We start from the raw sequence: 16,242 nt of genomic DNA, 5'->3' as shown, positions 1-16,242 counted from the left end.
TACTTCAAGACTCTGCAGAAATTTAAAGGCCCTGTTACATCATAACAAAGCCTTTTTTAGAGCTGAAAACCTTTGAGACAGAATAGAAAATAAGTTGTGGATGAGAAAGGAAACCAAAAAAGAGCAACAGGAGGTGTGAGGGTTTAGGAGGAAGATATCTGCCAACAGAGACCTGGAGGCTGAATATCTTGACTGAAAAGAAGATGGGTCATTAAGCAAGGGACAATATATGACAGGGTGTCATGTAAATTACTTTAATTAATGGTGCTAAAGCTATGAGCTGCCCAATGGGAGGCAGAGGTAGGAACCCATTACAGACACCACAGACTGTAATGTCCCGTTTACTGTATTTTCTGGACTATATCCTCCTTTGACTTGTCCTGCGACTTATATAGCAAGGCAACTTACAGCATAGTTACAGTAATTTTGTAGAGTAGTCACTAACATTACATGGCACTCGTGACTCAATTTGTATAATTAGAAATGCGCCTTACACACTGAAGCGACTTATGCTCAGCAAGGTTGTCTTTGCTAAAAGCAACTAATACTATGGTGCGACTTATAGTCCGGAAAAAATTAACAAGACAACTACCATTCCCCATAAGTTTTGAAATGAGTCACAGAGCACACAGAAGATTGGTAAAATGAACACAACCTACTGTCCCAAACCTACTGTCTTCAGATGGTACATTAAACTATACATTTATCAGAATCAGAATTTGACTCTGATTCGCTAAGCTCTTGCTATGTACACGAATTAAAATAAAGTTTTTGTTTTGTTTTGAAAGGAGCTTCAAAAGTAAGACAGTTAACATATACATTTAAACATTTAATAGCTGAGTAATTGGGTCAACCTGCTAAGAATGTAAGTTCTGCCCTTTGTCCAAACAGTCACTTAATAGTCATGTCACAAGCCAGGTCTGGAACTAAATTAACATAGTGTAATGAGGCCACTGTCCTTCCTAGGTAAAATCAGCTCATTCTGACCTAGCATTTAATTTATGTAAAAGAAATATGATAGTACTGCTGCTGCTATTCTGACATAAAATGCACAGCTCGAACCAGCTTGTTGTATGAAGGTTTAGCTATAATGAGCTTTATGAATCAGGATCATGAAAATACTTCAAAATGTTCCAGTTTATTAAAGTGGTGTGCAAAAGTGTGGTTAACACTAGGTTTTGCTAAATAGAAAACAAGAAGTCATGTACAAATGATCAAATAAACGGGACTGCTGCTTCACTATTTGCTATCAGATGTATATCATAATCCATCCACAAGCTTTGTTTTCATAAAACTGTTCCATTTCATAGTCTCTATAGAACAACATCCCAACGTGCCAAATTCTAAAAATTCCTAGATAACCCAATATATTCTGAAAACAACATAGTGTGTATATCTAAGATTTGCCATCAGTCATGTAACTATGTAAATAATGGACCAAAATGGTCAAAGCGTTATAGAAGCAGGTTTATTAAGTTATCTCTACTTGTCTGTTGGCTGCCCTGTTGCTGTCTCTTCATTAATCTCATACTGATGGTCATTTATTTTTCCATTACTCTTTTTTGGCTCTACTTGAGTCAGTTTAGGTCACTTTCCATTACAATGTGGGCGGGTCCATCACAGCATGGCAGCATGAAACAGAAATGTCTGCACCTCATCGTGGGACCACAGTGTTGTTTTGTAAGTAGATTTTGCCATTAGTGTCACTAAAGACAATAAAAATAGAAAAACAAATGGTCGCTGTTGCTGGTTTTTAAAAATGCTGGGTTTTTCATTCTCTTGCCAGATGTAGTCAGACGTAGACATCCATAGACTCTTCCAGTGACATCACTCCTTGGCCAATCAGTGGCCTACAGTATGTTGATGTCACATTTTAGTATCGGCTCGGTAAAAAGGTCCCTGCTACAGGTACTATCCCCTAATGAAAAACTAAAAAGCAAGTTGAGTTGATCCGAGTAATGCTAGTGGAAAATCCCCATTAAATACATGGTCGGTGGCTCCCAGGCATTTAACTATCAGATACACAGGCTTATCAGAGCCTGAGGGTTAACCATATACTGTACACTGACTTGCATCTACCTGGAGTAGACAGAATAGGCAATCAAGACTGGTTTCCACATGTCATTGTTACATATGCCACTTTTCCATTACACAGTTTTAGCAATACTCGGCTCGGCTCTACTCAACTTGACTCGACTCGGTTTAGGTCATTTTCCATTACAACTGAGTAGCACCTCAGTGTGGGCGTAGGCATCATAGCACGGCGACAAGAAACTCAAACATTTGCACCTCCTCGTAGGACCACGGTGTTGTTTTGTGAATAGCATTTGCCTCACTAAAGACGTTAAAAAAAGAAAAACAAATGGTCGCTGTTGCCGTTTTTTGATAATGCCGGATTTAAATTGTTATATCATACAGAAACCATGAAAAATGAGAACTATGCAAGTTTTCCTTTTGTAACAAGCTAGAAAAAAGCTCCAACATTAGATTTGATTAGGTGACACTTTATTGACCCCTGACAGGAAAATGTTACAGCAACAAGCAAAAAAAAAAATCACAATAAAAATATCACCTGAATTGAGCCGAGACCTATGTTTTTAGGCGGACCAGAGTTCACTTCTTTGATCCGCACCAGATTGCGTATTCACACCTCCCCAAAATGAACTCAACTTGCCGAGAAAACGAGCTAGAGTTTAATTAAAACGGACAAAACAGGGCTGATGTGAATGCACCCTAAATTCCATTCAAGTGAAAGCACAAAACAGTGTATGCACAATACTAAGACTTATAAAAGAATGCAGAACAGATATAAGAGCTATGTAACCAGTCATTCTATCTGTAGTAAACTATCAAGTATTTATAACCATTTTTTCACCTTGGTAGTACCTCAGATAATATGAATGTGTGTGGCTTTTAAGGCAGACAAAAATGAGACCAAAGGTGTGAGATACTCGAAAAGACATACTGTATTTTGCCTGGTTAATGTGTAATGTTCTGTTAAATGTCATATGTCTTCATGTTGTTAGCACATGCCAAGGCATTGAATCCAAATACTGACTGATATGATCGAGCAAGTGGTGTTTTTTTCCCTCACAACTACCATGGTACATTATGCTATGATCATAGGGTTAAAAACAATGGAAAAGCAAAATTTCTAATTTATGTGACAATTTCACGATACCAACAGCCAAGATAGTAAAATGCTGTCAACACAATTACTATGATGCAAAAATGAATCAATACACAACATAAATCATTAGCTCATTTTAAAACATTTTACATAGTGTAATAACGATGGACCTGGTTTCTGTCTTTAAACCCAATTAACAGATTTACTTAACAGGTTTTTGTCTTTAGTACTGTTTACACAACTAACAGTCTCTCCCAGGAGAGACCAAGATACACAATGTACTAAGGACAAGAGGTGGAGAAAACAAAGCAACCAAGCGTTACATTTTTTCTGCCACTGTATGAAAGATCAACATGTATTTCAGGCAAACTCCTGCTTTAAGGCTTTGCCTATCGGTCTGAAGTACGAATCTGTAGCCAACTGTCCTTGTGCAACCCCTAACATTTACTCCCTTTAACCCAAATGAATGTGACACACCCTGTAAGCTGCTGATCTAAGTTCTTTCAAACGGTCTCTCTTCTTTCCATGCTCCGCCTTTGCAGTGCTGACACAAATGCTCACATGGAAATGCAGAAGTCAACGCAAGTGCATGTGCAGCTATACTGCGCTAACTGGCAATTATCTGAAGAAAAGTGCACTAAACTGTAATACAACCTGGCATAAACAGAAATTTCACTTTTTCACATCTTAAGAGATATGTTCTAATTCTCTTTTCTCTTCTAAGAGTGAGCTATCCCTCTTGTATGGACTGGGTAGAGCTGTGCTTATATTATATAAAATTTAGAAATTACACTGAGGCCTGGGAGAAAAACAAGTTCACAAATTAACCTTACCCTTAGAGTGTAAGATGTGAGTAAGATATGCAAACCATCTGATTAACTGAAGCTAAAACAGCCAGCCAGTTTAATGTGAGCATATGCATTATTAAGACAGTAAAGAGGGGGCTAGCAGGTGAGAGCTCGGCTTACCTTTCACCTGAGCCGCAGGAGACACCGCATCCAAAAGCCTTTGTGGAAGCAGCCTGTCTCACCTGCAGAGAAACAAAAGTCAGAGTAAGGTTTCACTTTAACTCATAGAATGCAAACAGACAAACTGCCTCACTCCTAGTGTTTCTCCTTCCCATGCTCCTCCTGGTCACACCACTCTGCTAATGAGGGCGGAGTTCCACCCCATCCAGTCCCAGTCCTGAGGGAACCACTAACATCTCTCTGGGCCAAGTGCACAGTTTGCCACCTACATATACACCACTATCAGTCAGTTAGACTCCAACTAACGTAACATAGATGTGGGGGCAAAAGAACTGCCTGAGCTGTTAACCATTGACGCAATCCAAAAAAGGTCAGTAAAAGTAACAGTATAACTGATAGCACTTTGCTGCTTGTTCTTGGAAAGAAAGCGAGCTCATTTCAGTGTTTACTAAGTCAACAGAAGCACATGACCAGTTACACCTAACCATGCTCAGGCACTAACACACACTATGGCATTTTTGGAGAACTACTATGTTTACACTAGATAAATACACAACCTAGTAGGATGTGAATCCAGGAAGCCTGAAGGAATCTCACTCTGTCTGATGTTCACTTTAAAGCAACCCACCTGCCACTGCAATTTAAATTTTGAGCCACTTTAATTGGTTGTGCTCAAGCTATATTCAATTGTATACAGCTAAAAATGTTGATTTTAAGACCTCATTTCAGTCTTATTTTGTTTTCCCTCTAATCCTGCAAGTGCAAAGAACAATGCATTCTTGAACAGCTGGGATGTGTGATAAGCCACAAATCCAAAAACCAAAACAAAACAGAAGATCACACACATCAACTCACAGTTGCAAGCACATGCATACACGTACTGTAGCTCCAATATAAAACAAATAAATTAATATTGACAGATGAATACATCACAATCTCAAATTTCCACTTCAAAATCCTCACTTGACCCAGGTTTTTAGGTTTTTACCTACAGTATATCATACCTGCATAAAATTAAACTATTTTAAGCAGAAATGGCAGCAAAGAACTTGTATTTACCAGTACAGTTAATGATCTAATGGCCAAGTGTAAAATGGGCTGGGCAGCAGAGGTGGAACCTGTGCCTTTAAATCCTGAGCAATGAAGGAAGTCATAACACTTGACCAAGTTTAACCTAAATAAGAAATGAACTGAGAGACCATCCCTGAGCTGATGGCGCTTGAGGGACAAAGACAAAGGGGCCAGGCAGTGCAGAGGACATTGGGGCCAAAAACAAATAAAAATTGGAGAGAAACAAACACATGGAGAAGAAGAAATTAAGAGGTAATGTCTAAATGAAACTTTGCATAACAGCACTGATTCTTATTTTGTGTCCTAACAGATTTGTATGTCATACAAAACATACAGAACAAGAACGATAAAATGTACAAAGCGTGCATGTACAAAGACCGAATTAAAAATGAAGGAAGACACTGTGACCCAGAATGTGGCATGGTTTGGATGGAGAGACTCCAGAACTACACCACTTTCTCTTACACAAGCTGTCCTACATTTCCTCACTCACACCAGACATTTAAGCATCTGTTCTCAGGACAAATTCACAGTGCAATAAAATCAACTACATATGAAGTAGAAATGATATTGTGGCACTAAGAGATTCCATCCAGCACATGACCAATGACCAGGTAAAACATTGTCCAGCATTGACTTAAGAAAGCTAACTGGAACCCAAATTGAAATTGAAAACTATATGGTTATGAATGGATGAAACACTGCCACATGCACACTAAATAGTCTGTGCTCTGCATGGTTCTCTCCATGCACACAACTAACTAACATTTAGATCAGAGCATTGTGAGCTAGCCAAACTTCACAGCAGGCAGCCAAAACTGACTCAGAGAGCGGGAACAGGCCAGATCCTGCTTGCTGATTTGTGTGTAGAGTGTGTGTCTGGCTCATTTAAGGGAAACAATAGGAATGGTGTGTATAATGACTTGAGGCTAGAAATGGGTGCTCCAACTTAAGAGTACAGTAGTGGAGAGAAATTGAGGTAAAACAGTCAATCAGCTGATATCTGACCTGACATATAGTAATACAGTAAAAACTCGAAACCTGGCTATTTTTGCAAATATCTAATAATCGTATATGTGTTAACTGGTCAGCACACTACAAAAAGGTTTTCCCGATGTTTTGGGATCTCATGCTTCAAATTACATGTATGTTGAAGGAAAAAATGAAACAAGTATACAAAGACCTTGAAGTCTGTTCTTTTTGGAAGTTAGTCTTTATTTAATGATTATTAGGCAAAGTACTTCATCTGCTCCTGGAGACTCTTCGAACTGAATAATTGAAGCTGATATTTACAAGTGGCCTTAGTTATTCAGGGATTGTTTGTCAAGGGCACACAGACAAATGGGCCACAAATATAATAATTCTCCCTGCATGAACAGAAAAACCAGAAGCCCAAGGCCATGGGACGTAAAGTGAGCACTTACTGACCATAATGATTGCAGATTACACATTACAGGAATGGCACTGAGTCTTAAGGACACTAACATTAAGTGCACTCAAATGCCTTACAGACTAATTATTGCTCATCACATGCCCTCCTACCCTGGGACTCTGTTGTCTATGAGATTAGGTTTAACTCTCGGTTGGCACAATAAAGATGGTAACAACTGCTCTACGGGATCCAGCAAAAGGAGACAAACAGTCCACAACAACTGCTCACAACAGGCTATATGTCCCCAAAGCTAGCTGGAGACAAAAAGATGATGCTGTTGATAATCGCGATGGCACAGAAGAAACAAACAGCTTACGAAAGATGTTTAAGGGGAAATGGTCATGAAGCAAAGTATCCACAACATATTTTGCACTTAAGAGGGTGTATGTTCTGTGAAGTCTAATGAATTTCAAGTGTGATGTGTCTGTATTGTGTTACACAGTGTACGGATAGCTCCACAGTAATTTCTTAACCACAATATTTGTATAGGTATCTGAGTATTTCTTGCTATTACAAGCCCTAAATATCCATTATCTACAGGTGGCCAGGTCTAGAGCCAAACCCAGTTGACCCTAACTGAGGACAGATTGAGTCTATCACAGACCTGGCACATATTTAAAATCACCAATCAATCTGCATGTCTTTGGTCTGTACATGGAAGCCAGAGCACACAAAGAAAACCCACACAGACATGGGGAAAACATGCCATCTCCACACAGAAAGGCTCCTGAATGACTGGGATTCAAACCTAGAACCTTTTTGTAAACTTTTATAAATATAAGCCATTCACAGTAGTCTTCGAAAGAGTGAAAGTCTTCATAATTACCAAATCATTAACTGCAAATGGTAATTTGTCTTTGTAAGTGAACAGAGGCCCATGTTTGGAAATTAGACTGTGATTACCACGTTGCTCATTAAATGCTACAGCTCAAGCAAAACGGCCGTATCAGAATTACAGCTATAGTGTGCAAAAAGAAAGAAGATACAGAGTGTCTCAGGAGGCATAAGTATGATGTGGCTCTGCTAAATGTTGAATTTCAGTTTAAGTTTGCTCCATTCATTCTCTCTCATGCCTACAAGCTCATAAGCTTTCATCAACATCGATATCATTAAATGAAGTTTCCATCCCTAAGAGAGAGAAAAGCCTGGTAGCATGTGACATGTGCTCAAACCAGGATGGGAAAAATCTGTGGACACAAACGAACTGATCACCAATTGCTTTCACTGATCGATCCTGATGGGAAAAGATAAGGTTTTGTTTCTCCGCTGAGGTTCCTGCTACTTGACAATTTATATGTGATGAGTACAGGTATGTATAGTACATGCTGGCCACAAACAAATGCATAAACATAGCTATTCTTGTTTACATGTCTGCCTCAAAGTAGGATATACCTATAAGTGAAAATAAGAGATGCCATCTCTTATCATGTCCCTAGTTAACACAAAGATTTGTGCAGCAAATGGCTGTGCATGCATGGTTCAAGGATGATTCTAGTGATCAGTCACTAGGAAAAAAATGCAGCTGCATCAATAAAGGCAGCAGAATCTGGCATTAATGGAATTTTCTTACATATTAGAAAAATAGACTTGTTTGCTCTCATATTCAGGGATATATGATAAGATCAATGTCAATTTCATTCATGTGCATTTCATAGAAATGTTAGAGCGACTGTTTATCTAAGTATAAAAGAGCAGAAGCGTGGGTTAACGTACTGTAAGAAGCAGGGAGACACAGCGGAGATATGAATGGTGCTACAGCAATTTCATACTTTTCCTGCATGACACCTGGTCACTGTTGGAAACCACTATAACCAACAAAATTCAAACTGACAATGGCCATTGTTGGTACAGGTCAAAGCTACAACAACCCTTTTATAGCCACTTCTCATATCCATGGGGAGAGTGTTAAATACCCAAAAGATTTGGGGTAGAGTATCACTTTAAGACTGAAGTCAGATGATGGCCCCATGTCATGGAAACTGTCTGTGTTCTGAAACCCAAGGTCATTCTTAAAGGTTAAGGCAATGCTTGTTTTCTTGGAGTCGCTTGGCAAAGACAACACAAGTTTCCTTTTAGTGTAATCTAACCCAGAGTCACTTTCTCCCCACACCTGATAACTCTTTTGACACTTGGATATTACCTGTCTAAAGCAACACAGTTGTGCCATTACATTAATAGTTATTAGCCAATTTATTTGAAGCCAATAAAATACTGTAACATGAAAACATCAGATGCCAAAAACCTGAGCCAATCTGACTCTGTTTGCGAAGAGCACCATGATAACCTTCCTATGGGGCTTTAACAGGCTGATGCTAAAACCATGACATAATCAAGCCTCTCAGCAACAACTCTTTCATAATAATACTCTCTTAAAAGTATATCAAAAAGCTACAACAACCCCAATGTGAAGTTAACACAGATGCTGCAGCTTATCCCATACTACAGATTATCAGCCTTTGACATGAGTTGAGCACAGTGCCAGTCATTTTCAAGGATCAGACAAAGTCCCTACACAAGGTCTGCCACTCAGAAAAAGCTTTTGTGCCAAGACCATATGTCCTACTGATTCACAGTAGTAATACATCATTTACAACTAAATGTTGATCAGTGCACAAATGTACATCAAAGCTAAATATAACCTGACAAATTAGCGTCAGACAAGCTTGTGCAGCTTTCTGTGCTGGGTTTTGCAGCTGTACCTACAATTTCCAAGTTCTGAGTAAAATAGGAAGCATGTACACAAGCAGCAGATCCATATGTTCAGCTACAGATGGGTGTGAGGTGGATATTGATTGCAGAGGCAGTAGCTACAGTAGGAAAGCTCTAGCTGCCTCTGTAAAAAGACTGGTGGATCTATGGTGTTAAACCTGCTCTATAAATACGAACACTAGCTACCCAGTAGCCTAGGAACAAACGACAAGGGGTCATGAGGTTGGTCTCAAATACTAAAGGTGTGTGATGATAAACAAGGGATTCAAAAAAGGTTATGACGAAAAATTCTATGAAACGAAAACTTTAATATGTATAAGCATGATGGAGATGGCAAAAAGCCAGTATTATAGACTGCAGTCAAATATCTAATACATTATCATCTGAATATTTCTTGCAATTCATGAGGCTGACACAAATGACCCCAGCTGAACTAGGTGTACAAGCAGGAGACCATATGGGACCCAACAGCAGAATAACACTGGGGATACAGCGTCACCCTTAAAAAATACTCACTAGTCAGTCTTTTAGGTCATTAATTATAATCAGCAATAAGAAAACTGAACGGACAAAGATTGTTTGTTATCTAATAGAAAAAAAATTCTACAAGTAACATTATCAGCACTCTAAAATCTGGATAAAGGCCCCTTTATAAATTTCAATGTTGCAATGGAGTCATAAACATGGTTTCACAGGTCTTTAAAAAAGCAACTGATTGTAACAATCCTGGCATTAACATAAAAACAGACAGGTTGCATTCAGACAGACATTTGTCCTAGGTTAAAACAACAAAGAGGGCTGTGAGTTGCTTCATGTACCAGTGAGACAATAAAATCCAATTCAACAAGTGCCGTGGGAGAAACAGACCTATGTGTGCAAAGGGTTTATTAGTCACCAACACAACATACATAAAGGGACTGCGCAACATATTGTATATACAACCTTGCAGACTCTTCCCCAATTTAATGATGGAGCTAAATAAAAACCTGGAAAATGTCAGTACTATTATAGTGCGTGACTGTCTGTGAGAAAACGGGCCTGTTCTTAAACATAAAGGTCAACTTACAGCTGTAAAGTAACTTAGGACATTAAAAAAACAAGACCAAGGAACGGGAAGGGAAGCTTGGCACACTGCTAAAAGTGTGTTTGCTCTCTGGGGTAGAAAGAAAGATTCACTACAGAGCAGTATTAGCCTAGATTCCCCTACTAGAGGTTGGGGAAAGCTTTTATATCTCAGGGGAACTGAAACGGCTGAGCCACTTATCAAACCACAGAGTAGGACGCTTCCATTGTTAAGAGCAGCCAGACTCAAACTAAGAGCTTATGAGGTTCAGTATCTTTTAGAAAATTACCAGAAAGAATTTTTACACTTGTCATCCACTGACAATCAAGTGTGAGCAGTTTTCATTTTGCAAAAATTGCTTTTTAACAATGTGAAGTGCCACTATGTCTCTATGTTAGCACATTCTTACACCTTTTACTTTTACCTTTTCTCATCACATAGGAATCCTTTTATGGCAATATGGTCAAAACTATTATAACAACATACTCTTTTCATATTGAGCAAGATCAATAATTCTTAATACTATACATGTAATACTAATAACAAGGAAGGAGACACATCAAACATGGCTGTTAGACCTCGAGCGCCCAAACGTAAAGTGTTAGTTATGGTGACAAGACTCCACAGGCTACCTTTTAGTGTGAAGATTAAATCTGACATGAATAACATTGTTTATTATAGTTCTAAACTACCATTTCAGGTTGAGTCAGTAATTTGATACTCTTCACAGCCAACACAGTCTAACCTTTATGATTATTAGTCTCATGCAAGGTCTCTGCTGTGCTGCTGGACTACATTTCCCCAATGGTGACAGAAGTGTGAAGTTGCTCTTCCACTTTTCCCCTGCATCCTGCAAAAAGCTGTAGCTGTAGCTATTTTTTAAAAAAATGTTTCGATCCTGTTATTTAATACCTAGAGGAAGTCACTATCAGCAGCTTTTGAAACTAAGTTCTCCACTGTTCCCCCTGGAAATAACATTAGAGGTTTGCCTTTAGCGTCTTCACTCAGCACGAGTTGCCTGGATAGACTGCAATGAATATCACAGTATGTAGTTTTAGAAATCCAAAACATTTCCAAAACACCAGCGTTTTGTGACCTGTCTGACATAATTTCGTCATCTTATCTACTCAGATTTGTTCATTTTTTACATTTCCAGGAACGTGTGTGTCTTCCTTGTTTTGGCCCTACATGTATCAGCTATCTAACCCAGTTACTGTGGTCTAATAGAATGACTGAGCAGTGAGTTGACCCAGATGCAAAACAGATGCATTTATAAATCAAAAATTCATTGGTTTATCACAGTTCTCCGTTTTTCCATCATTAATATTAATATTAATAATTTTACCAACCTGCCCCTTTGTGAGCGAGGAACCTATTCTCTGTAACACCGCTACACAAATATGTTTCTGTAGCACCAACAACTGTGATACAGCATGTCTTCTCCCTACATTGGGTAGTGCCACATCAATTACAGGAGTCCCAGTTAAGCTTTTTAAAATTTTCAGCTTATAAACTTTAGATTTTTGAACCAGGAGCTCCGGTATTCAGATTAACCAGCTTGTTAAAAGTGTGTCAGATTAAGCAGTCTACAGCTGTTATCTCATTGTGCCTAATTAAAATCAATATTTCATAAAAACGAGGCGCTGACTGTACTCAGTACTAGTATTGGCAAGCATCCAATTATTAAAGGACCCTGACCGGGATATAAACAAAAAAAACTTGACTGTGAAATGCCTGTTCATTACAGCTGTGACTAAACAGAGGGAATGGTAAGGGGCAAGGTAGGTGCATGACGGAGCCCAGTTCTGGTGCACGCCAACAGCACTGCACCTTTGACTTGAATGAATATGACAGCTGACTTATCCAATAGATTGAGAGCTGATCAGAAAATAGTCCTCAAACAGTTAAATAAACAAAACAGAACAAATGTGATGTGGGATGTCCCATATTTATTTTATATTTTCCCCTTAGCTTTACAACTGCAGTGAGCATGAAGCACTTTGGAGATGATAGCGTGCAACAAAAGGTCTTTTCTATCTTTGTCTGTGATACTAATTACACAGCCAGCATCTTAAACGCCTTGGCCACCAGGATGCCCCTGGGTGCCTTCTTCTGTAGAGTCAGAACTGCAGTACGTGGTATGACATGGCAATTTCTAAGTATTCCTCACACCACAGCATGGAAGTTAGGACATCTGTTGCTGTGTCTTCCTGCTAGAAAAAGAAGTGATAATAAAAACAGCACTAACCACCCACAGAAAGTAAAATCTCAAACCGCTCTTCACATTCTCACCACCCTTTTCTCTATTCCTCATTCACTACCACTCTCTGTTTGTTATTCACAGCAGAGCAAAGCCCCAGTTCTAGTTGATAGGCTTAGGGAACAACACCATTAAATAACCCTGCTTGATTAGCACAAGGTGGAGTGTCACATGATATGACCAGAATAAGAGAGTTAAGAAATCTGCACAGATATTATGAAAGCCGAATCTGAAAAATGGACAAAAACTCCCTTTCAATAAAGGGCATCAGACATTTAGTATTTAAAGCAACACAGACATGCAAACAGGAGCAGTGTAAGTTGTTATTGACCTCAAACCTGGCATGCAGCATTAATGACCTTCAAACGCTTGATACATTACCATCCGTGCTATTGACACCACTTGCAGCCTGACATTTTGCGGTCATTCAATATCAGATCAATTCTTGTACAATGTGAGTCGGATGCTAATACTAAATATTAACCCCCTTTACTTTCTGTATAACCTAGTCTGAAAGATGGAGTCAAATGCATATGCAGACAGATCATAGAAAGACTATAGCAACAAAGCAAATAAGGATTTTGCAAAGTATTGACAAAAAGATAAAGTGGGTAACAAGAGATAACCTTTTCTCACTCCACTCCAGTTTCCCACCTATACCGGATATTTCACTTCTAGCAAAAGGATCATTTCCAAATGTGCTTACATTACCTTCTTTTAACTGATTTTTTTTCCAGTACTTTGAGTGACATATTCCAGTTACCCTTTTAACTGAACTGCACTTCTCTGTTATTCTCATCTCTAGGAAAAGCACAACTTCACATAATAACACACAATTAAAGATGATGACCTCTTCTATCTCTGTCTGCACTGGGGAAAGACAGAGATGGATGAATCAGCACTGTAAAATCTCCCAATTTAATCATTCGACCATCATGTACGGCCCGACAGATCCTGGAGTTTGATAACATTACTTTTTTCTTTATTAGAATCTCATGAATATTAAACAGGAGCATTTACAGTTTGAAGGCAAACTTTTTGAGTGAACAATCTATTCAATGGAGACAAAGCTGCTAAATTAGCTCAGACATATTTTGGCATTTCTATACTGCAAGTTTTTATTAGACAATATGTATATATACTGTATATACATCACAATGGCACTGGGAATCTCTGCAGTAAGCCAATAGTTGCTCTTTATGAGTCTAGCTCTGATCACAAAAACACTTAACTCATACTCTCATGTATGTGCACTGCGCCCTGCAGGGAAAGAAAAACACGTTTGCTTAATTTAATATAATTTATCACAGAAAAGAGAAGCAGAAAAGCCTGTTGAGAGTCATATTGTGCTGGTAGTGAGCACATAACGGGGGTTACAGCTTCGGCATCACGCACATGCTAAGATTTAAGCACTGGAGTTGGACCATGCTGAAGATGTCTTGGCCTGCACTGCACAATATCTGACGTTTAAATGTCTAGCAGCTTTACAGCTTTAGCCCACACTGCATTATGTCTCCACCATTTAACGTGGTCGTGCACGGGGTGACACAACGACCACGTCCTGACACACAGTCATGATTCTTCTGAGTGATGGGGGTTGTCTGCAAGTATCATAAATCACGCTGCTTGTTCCTCCAATTACCGCTCTGTCACATTTAGCTGCTGTGTGGGCCAAGGGATTTATTTTCCATTGGTCCAGTTTATTAATCCAGTTGGCTGTCACAGCTAAGGTAAACGGGATCGTACAGATGTGCTGTGTTTGCCACGCAAACTAGTGACAGCCGAGCACGGGGAGCTGACGCTGACCCTCATGTAGCTAGCTCGTTAGCCCCTGCCCAGCCTGACCGCAAACCGATACCGTTAGTACCGTTACCGCCTGTGGGCACGTTCCCCCAAACACCGCGACACCCAGGGTCCCGTCCGTAAACACGTCCTGCTCGTTGTACGAGGCAGTGCCCGACTCCGCTAGCTAGCCCGAGTTAGCTTATGGAGCGTAAGACTAGTTGGAGGGATACGAGTGAAAAACAACTTATGTGTCTCCGTGTGGACGCGGTGGAGTAAAGGAGCAGTTATCTAAATGTAAACTCACTCTGGGTCGACCAGGACAGCCCTCATACGGTTGTTTCCGAGCTTTCTTCCCAGTCCAGCGACATAACACGGGGGCTGTGTGAGACAGCTGGGCTACGGGGGGCAGCGGGCGGGCTGTGGCGGACGCTTGGAGGCGGCTGGAGAAGAACTTGGTCCGTTTCAACATGGAGAGCGTGGACCGGAGTGATCCTCCTCCTGCTGCTGCGGCTCGTCTGGCTGCTGCCGACCCGGGAACTGTGGCGACACCTGCGGCCGCAGCGGCGCACAACACCCGGGAGCTGTCAGCCATGGTGTAAACATTATCACGTTTTCATTACCACAGAATAAGGATTTAGACCCAGCTGTTTTAATTGATGCTCTTTTACATTTGTACACATTTACATTTACATTTAGTAATATTATATATTACATTTTTGAATATTGTAGCCCATGCTGCTAGTGTAATTTTATTGGATTATTATTACAGATCCTCTAACATATAAGTAACATTGTAGTGTTGTAGTTTGAAGTGGGGGTAGTAAGAAGTATTATAGCGGGGGCAGAGCACCACTTGTTTTGTATGAAAAATCAGCTCACTCCTTCTGTTGTTAGCAATTTAATATTTGTCCTTGACCTTTTGCTGGGTCGTTGTGCTTTTATTGTTGTACTGTAAACTGAAGCACACACTGAATGCTTGCCATGGATTTACTGACCTAAGCATAATTTTGAAATGATGTGCAGCCAAGTGTGAATACAGTACATGTACAGTACATTCCTTGTAGTAACATGTCTGGAAGTCAGATCTTGATTCAAATAAGGTCAAGAGCTCTGCATACAGTAGCTTTGTGGTTATGTATTTATGTATTTACAGTTTAGAGAGCACAAATCCTCATTTGAGATACAGTTTTTTTAATATTTCCAGTACAGCTCTCACTGCCTCAATCAGAAGCCAAAATATCCTGATGTAATCCATTATGGTGGATTTTCTGGGACAAAAGCATTTCAGCTCATCATTAAATTTGGCTCACCCAGTCATCTTTTGTCCTATTTTAATTTTAGATTTTCAGGTTGGATTGCTCTCGTTATGACTCTAGCTCTCTGTATGTTGTTTATTGCAACTTAGGAAACTAGAAAGAACATCTGAAAATGTATTTATAGATGCAATTTATGGATCTGAGAGACGTGATGAGGAGGAGTGATGGGAAGAGATGAAAAAAGTGGGGAAGGGGGAGTACTGTATAAGACATGAAGAATATCAAGCTTATTAAAGCCAACATGCAGACAAAATCTTAACACCATGCCAGGAGTGCCCTGTAGTGTATAAAAATAAAAAAAACACCTCCATATTGAAGAAAATCCCGAGTGTAGGCCTGAGCTTAGCTGTAAAATCAGAACTTTTTGAAGTCTCTGTGTAAAAAGCATTCTCATTTGGAAGTAAGAAACAGAAATTGTATTATTTATTTATCCTTTGATGATGCACTTAGCCACCTGCAACCCCAAAGTTGCTCTGAATAATGCAGTGAGTGCCAACTCAATCCTCCT

At 39.5% G+C, this 16,242-nt stretch overlaps 1 protein-coding gene across 3 annotated transcripts in view; it reads right to left on the bottom strand.

Annotated features, from left to right (window-relative positions):
- The window catches only part of osbpl5 (oxysterol binding protein-like 5), a 35,444-nt gene extending 20,525 nt beyond the window's left edge, over positions 1 to 14,919 (bottom strand). For 2 of the 3 annotated variants that reach the window (XM_026311026.1, XM_026311025.1), the window contains exons 1-2: positions 14,723 to 14,919; positions 4,099 to 4,160 (exon numbers count right to left, since the gene is read on the bottom strand). The gene's annotated coding sequence lies outside the window, so the exon portion shown is untranslated. Of the gene's footprint in view, positions 1 to 4,098; positions 4,161 to 4,231; positions 4,357 to 14,722 lie in introns of those variants that run through there. The other variant, XM_026311027.1, reaches the window with a different exon arrangement.
- Positions 14,920 to 16,242: the final 1,323 nt, after the last annotated feature.

The sequence above is a fragment of the Mastacembelus armatus genome, chromosome 6, assembly GCF_900324485.2.
Source record: "Mastacembelus armatus chromosome 6, fMasArm1.2, whole genome shotgun sequence".
NCBI lineage: Eukaryota > Metazoa > Chordata > Actinopteri > Synbranchiformes > Mastacembelidae > Mastacembelus > Mastacembelus armatus.
The sequence above is the reverse complement of the archived record's forward strand: the minus strand, read 5'-3'. Positions and strand labels throughout refer to the sequence as shown.